Genomic DNA, 6,002 nt, shown 5'->3' with positions numbered 1-6,002 from the left:
TATCCAAGCCTATCAGTATTTTGTAAGTTTCAATCAGATCCCCCCTCATCCTTCTAAACTCCATCGAGTATAGACCCAGAGTCCTCAAACGTTCCTCATATGTTAAGCCTTTCATTCCTGGGATCGTTCTCGTGAACCTCCTCTGGACCCTCTCCAGGGCCAGAACATCCTTCCTGAGGTACGGGGGCCAAAATTGCTCACAATATTCTAAATGTGGTCTGACCAGAGCCTTATAAAGCCTCAGCAGCACATCCCTGCTTTTATATTCTAGTCCTCTCAAAATAAATGCCAACATTGCATTTGCCTTCCTAACTACCGACTCAACCTGCAAGTTAACCTTAAGAGAATCCTGGACTAGGACTCCCAAGTCCCTTTGCACTCCAGATTTCAAAATTCTCTCCCCATTTAGAAAATAGTCTATGCCTCTATTCTTCCTACCAAAGTGCATGACCTCACACTTCCCCACGTTGTATTCCATCTGCCACTTCTTTGCCCATTCTCCTAACCTGTCCAAATCCTTCTGTAGCCTCCCCGCCTCCTCAATACTACCTGTCCCTCCACCTAATTCTGAGGAACGAAGCCGGACAGGTGGCTGAGGCAGTGGTGGGCAAGCATTTTAGTGATAGCGACCACAACATGGTACAATTTAGCTTGTTATGGACGAAGAAATAAACAAGTTGCAAAAAAATGTTTTGGACCGGGGGAAAGCGGATTTTAGTAAAATAAGGCAGGATCTGGGAACAGCTACTTGTGGGGAAATCTACAGAAGAGCAGTGGGTGGTGTTCAAAAAGGAAATGGGGAGGGTACAGGCTCAACATGTTCCCTCTAGGGTGATAGGAAGGAGTAACAAGCCCAGGGAACCATAGATGACCAGAGATATTCAGCAGACGATGAGAAGGAAAAGAGAGGCTTTTAGCAGATACAAGGGGAGCAAATCAGCGGAGGCATTAGTAGAGTACTGAAAGTGCAGGGTGGAGCTTAAAAAAGCAATTAGGAGAGCAAAGAGGGGGTATGAGAAAGCTCTGGCTGGTAAAAGTAGGGAAAATCCCAAGATATTCTATAAGTATATCAATGGGAAGAGGATAGCCAGGAAAAGAGTAGAGCCCATTAAGGGCCAAGGGGGAAATCTATAGTAGAGTGTTGAATGAATACTTCACATCCGTCTTTACCCAAGAGAATGAGGATGAAAGTATGAAACTCGGGGAGAAAGACTGTGAGGTTCTTGAGCAAATTGATATAGGGTGTGAAAAGGTATTGGAGATGTTGGCAGGCTTAAAAGTGGACAAATCTCCAGGTCCGGATGATTTGTGTCCCAGATTGCTGAGGAAGGCAAGGGAGAACTTTTTAAGTCAATATGTAGAGGGTCCAACAAGGGACGGTGCATTGCTGGACCTAATTAAGACCATAAGACAGATCGCAGGGGCTCTGACCCAAATTTTTAATTCCTCTCTGGCCACGGGGGAGGTGCCAGAGGACTGGAGAACAGCTAATGTGGTTCCACTGTTTAAGAAAGGTTGTAGAGATAAGCCAGGGAACTACAGGCCAGTGAGTCTCATGTCAGTGGTAGGGAAACTACTGGAGAAAATTCTGAAGGAGAGAATCTATCTCCACTTGGAGAGGCAAGATTTGATCAGGGATAGTCAGCATGGCTTTGTCAGAGGGAGGCCATGCCTAACAAATCTGATTGAATTTTTTGAGGAGGTGACCAGTGTGTAGATGAGAGTAGTGCAGTTGATGTATTTTATATGGATTTCAGCAAAGCCTTTGACAAGGTCCCACATGGGAGACTTATAAAGAAGGCAAATGCACATAGGATAAAGGGTAATTTGATAAGGTGGATTCAAAATTGGCTTAGTTGTTGGAGATGGAGGGTGATGACAGAAGGCTGCTTTAGTGACTGGGGGCCAGTGTCCAGTGGTGTACCACAAGGATCTGTGCTGGGTCCCCTATTATTTGTCATTTATATAAATGACATAGATGACTATGTGGGGGGTAGGATTAGTACGTTTGTGAATGACACAAAGATTGGCCAGGTGGTTAACAGTGAGGTTGAGTGTCTTGGGCTACAGGAAGATATAGATGGGATGGTCAAATGGGCAGATAAGTGGCAGATGGAATTTAACCCTGAAAAGTGTGAGGTGATACACTTTGGAAGGAATAATTTGACAAGGAAGTATTCAGTGAATGGCCTGATACTAGGAAGTTCTGGGGAACAAAGGGACCTTGGCATGTATGTCCATAGATCCCTGAAGGCAGAGGGGCATGTTAATGGGATGGTGAAAAAGGCATATGGGACACTTGCCTTTATCAATCGAGGCATAGATTACAAAAGTAGGGAGGTCATGTTGGAGTTGTACAGAACCTTGGTGAGGATACAGCTGGAGTTCAGTATGCAGTTCTGGTCGCCACATTATAGGAAGGATGTGATTGCACTGGAGGGGTTGCAGAGGAGATTCACCAGGATGTTGCCTGGGATGAAACATTGAAGTTATGAAGAGAGGTTGGATAGACTTGGGTTGTTTTTGTTGGAGCAGAGAAGACTGAGGGGTGACTTGATTGAGGTGTAAAAGATTATGAGGGGCATGGACAGGGTGGATAGAGAGCAGCTGTTCCCCTTAGTTGAAGGGTCAGTCACGAGGGGACACAAGTTCAAGGCGCGGAGCAGGGGGTTTAGGGGGGATGTGAGGAAAAACTTTTTTACCCAGAGGGTGGTCATGATCTGGAATGCCCTGCCTGGGAGGGCAGTGGAGGCGGGTTGTCTCACATCCTTTAAAAAGTACCTAGATGAGCACTTGGCACGTCATGACATTCAAGGCTATGGGCCAAGTGCTGGTAAATGGGATTAGATAGGTAGGTCAGATGTTTCTCACATGTCAGTGCAGACTTGATGGGCCGAAGGGCCTCTTCTGCACTGTGTGCTTCTGTGATTCTATGATTCTGTGATGACATCTCAACTTAAATGCCTGTGTAAAATCATAACCTAACAATGCAGAACATTGCAACATTTCCCCACTGCACTCAGCCTTATCCCCAGTTCTACGGAAAGCAATCCTTTCCTTTCTGAATATTTTATGCTGTCTCACCCCAAATGAAAAGTTAGGTAACATTTCAATTACATTTGTGTGTGGCACATGTTTGGCCAGTGTTTCTTTCCATAGCACTTTCTATCTGTGAAAATATACAGTGTAAATCTCCTGCTGCATTACCCTGTGTTCCTTGTAATAGCAAGGGAAATGTGACAGTCTGTTGGGTATTGTATCACTTCTTCAAACTAGTGTCTGACATCATGAAAACACATCACCATATTTAAGTCTATAAAGCCAATTACTAGTCTCCTCAACCCTCCGAGACATCTGGGCTCCTCTAATTCTGGCCTCCTGTGCATCTCTGATTTTAATCGCTCCCCAAGCCTTTTACAAATATAAGCTGTTGTTACTTTGCACTGTCTCCTTTGGGACATGTGCCATTTCAGCCCAAAAAGCTTCCGAACCCCTTCAGGTGTGGTAGTAGCTGTGTCACTGCAGCACCATCAGAATTTCCTACATGGTGAACTCCTCCTTGATGTGTGTCTCATTTGAGCCCAACATAGGAAAATGGGTTAGGTTTATGGTGGGATCAAAGTGATGGACAGAAGTTCCTTACCCCCATTACTCGGCAATAAGATAGAAAGCCAGCCCATGGTCTCCTTTCTTTTGTCGTCTTCTTGTTATTGCTCAACAAACTTTATATTTACATATGAACATCTGCATTAGGAGCAGGAGTAGGCCCCTCGGCCCCTTGAGCCTGCTCCGCCAGTCAATAAGATCATGACTGATCTGATTGTAATTTCTAATGATTTCCACCTTTTGCACAAGAACTTGAGATATTAAATATGGCTGTGATACATTTGACAAGTTTAATTCTATCAGATGAAACATTTCAAACATGACATTTGCCCAATGTTCACTCTTAACCCTTCTCCACTTTGAGATTGTCAAACATGGCACTACAGGCTGAATTCTTCTTATTATTCATTCATGGAATGCGGGCATCACTGGCAAAGCCAGCATTTATTGCCCATACCTAATTGCCTTTCAGAAGGTGGTGGGAAATGAGCTGTGAAATGTCAGTCCATCCATAGTGCTCTTCAATAGTTCCAGGCCTTGGGTGTTCCAGAATTTTGATTCACCAAAGATGATGGAGCAGCGATATAGTTTCAAATTAGGTTGGTGTGTGACATGGAGGGGAACTTTAAGGTGTTGGTGTTCCCATACACCTGCTGCCTTATTCTTCTGGGTGACCCCAATCCATTTTCCTATGTTGGGCTCAAATGAGGCCCACATCAAGGAGGAGTTCACCACGTAGGAAATTCTGATGGTGCTGCAGTGACACAGCTACTTCCACATGTGAAGGGGTTAGGAAACTTTTTGTACTAAAGATGTAGATTTGGAAGGTCCTGCGGAAGAAGCCCTGCTAAAATGATTCTTGTAGATGTTGCCGCTGTGCATCGATGGTGGAGGGAGTGAATAGGGTGCCAATCAAATGGTCTGTTTTGTCCTGGATGGATTCAAGCTTTTTGAATGTTGTTTTAGTTGCACTCAACCAGGCAAATGGGCAGTATTCCATCACACTCCTGACTTGTGTCTTACAGATGGTGGACAGGCTTTGGGGAGAAATGCAGTAAGATGCTCGCCCAGAGCTCCCAGTTTTTGACCTGCTCTTGTAACCACAATATTTATACATATTTGCTCCAGTTCAGTTTCTGGCCAATTATAGCTCCCAAAATGTTGCTAGTGCGGGATTCTGTAACAATAATGCTGTTGAATGTCAAGGGGAGATGAAGAAAGATTTGGGAACATTGGTGGGCAGATCCTTGAAGTAATTGACGCAGCTATTCAACAGGTTTTGTAGATCATGGAATAGAACACAAATCACAAGTTTGCACATTTGTTTCATCCCATTTGGGGCATTGCCCAAGAGGGACATTATGATACAGCAAACATGGAGCAAAGGACAAGCCGGCTAGTATCTCCTTCAGCCAATACCATCATCAACCGGCAGACCGGGGCAAGCGGGAGAACCTCGGGGGAAATTCACCTCCCCACTCCCTCTCCCAACCGTGTTTCTCCGGATTCTTTTACCGAAATCACGACGGGAGACTTAAGAACCGCCGTGGAAATTCTACCCCCAAGTGTAACCTTTCGGAGAAGGTTTACGAACGTGAGGAGGAAAACTTCGCAACTGGTAGCGGAAACTTTTTTTGGGGTGGGGGGTGAGTTGGTTAAATTGAGCCGATGGATAGACGGCGCTAAATTGAACCGGACGCTCAAGGCAGCGGAATGTTTGCAAAATCCATAACGTTTCTTCCGATTATGAAGCTCCCTCCCTCCCAGTGGATCACTGCACCATTGAGGTGCTATTTGCAGATGTTGCATGCAGAAATTATGCCCCGGGGCCTCACCATTCCTAATTCGACAACACTATGCCCAGTGCAGGCGCGATGGGCCGAATGGCCTCCCGTACTGCACTATTCTTTGATTCTACTGAATGTTCGTCTTTAAAGGCACCTGTGAATTTCACTCAGTCTTAACGGGACGAATAATAGCGCCACATTCCCGAGCCTGAAATTACTACTACTTCGCCCCTCGTTTAGTGCAAACTGTTGCTGGAGTCAAAGAGCTGCAAAAACTGATTTGCTCACTGCACGGAGCTAGGCTACTATTTTCAGCTCTCAACTTAGTAAGAAGAGTAAACAGAATGTTGGATTGAAATCTTCATAGACCGAGCGGTTGACGATTAGAGTGGATTTTAGTGCTGTCGAATACAGTGCCTCCCCCACCCTTGGTTGAGCCTTGTGTGGGGAACCCGCCAAGCAACCTCTGTCACTGCATGAAGAAAATGTGGGAAGGAAAGACAATGTAAACCAGGAGGCAGAATGTAAAAGTTATAAAGGGTAAAATAGAACTGCTTACTCGATAGGTTAGCCCTCAATTTCAAAGTAATTGTTTGCTGATTGCTATAT

This window comes from Cetorhinus maximus, chromosome 1 (assembly GCF_964194155.1).
Source record: "Cetorhinus maximus chromosome 1, sCetMax3.hap1.1, whole genome shotgun sequence".
NCBI classification, from domain to species: Eukaryota; Metazoa; Chordata; class Chondrichthyes; order Lamniformes; family Cetorhinidae; genus Cetorhinus; species Cetorhinus maximus.
Note: the sequence above shows the minus strand (reverse complement) of the source record.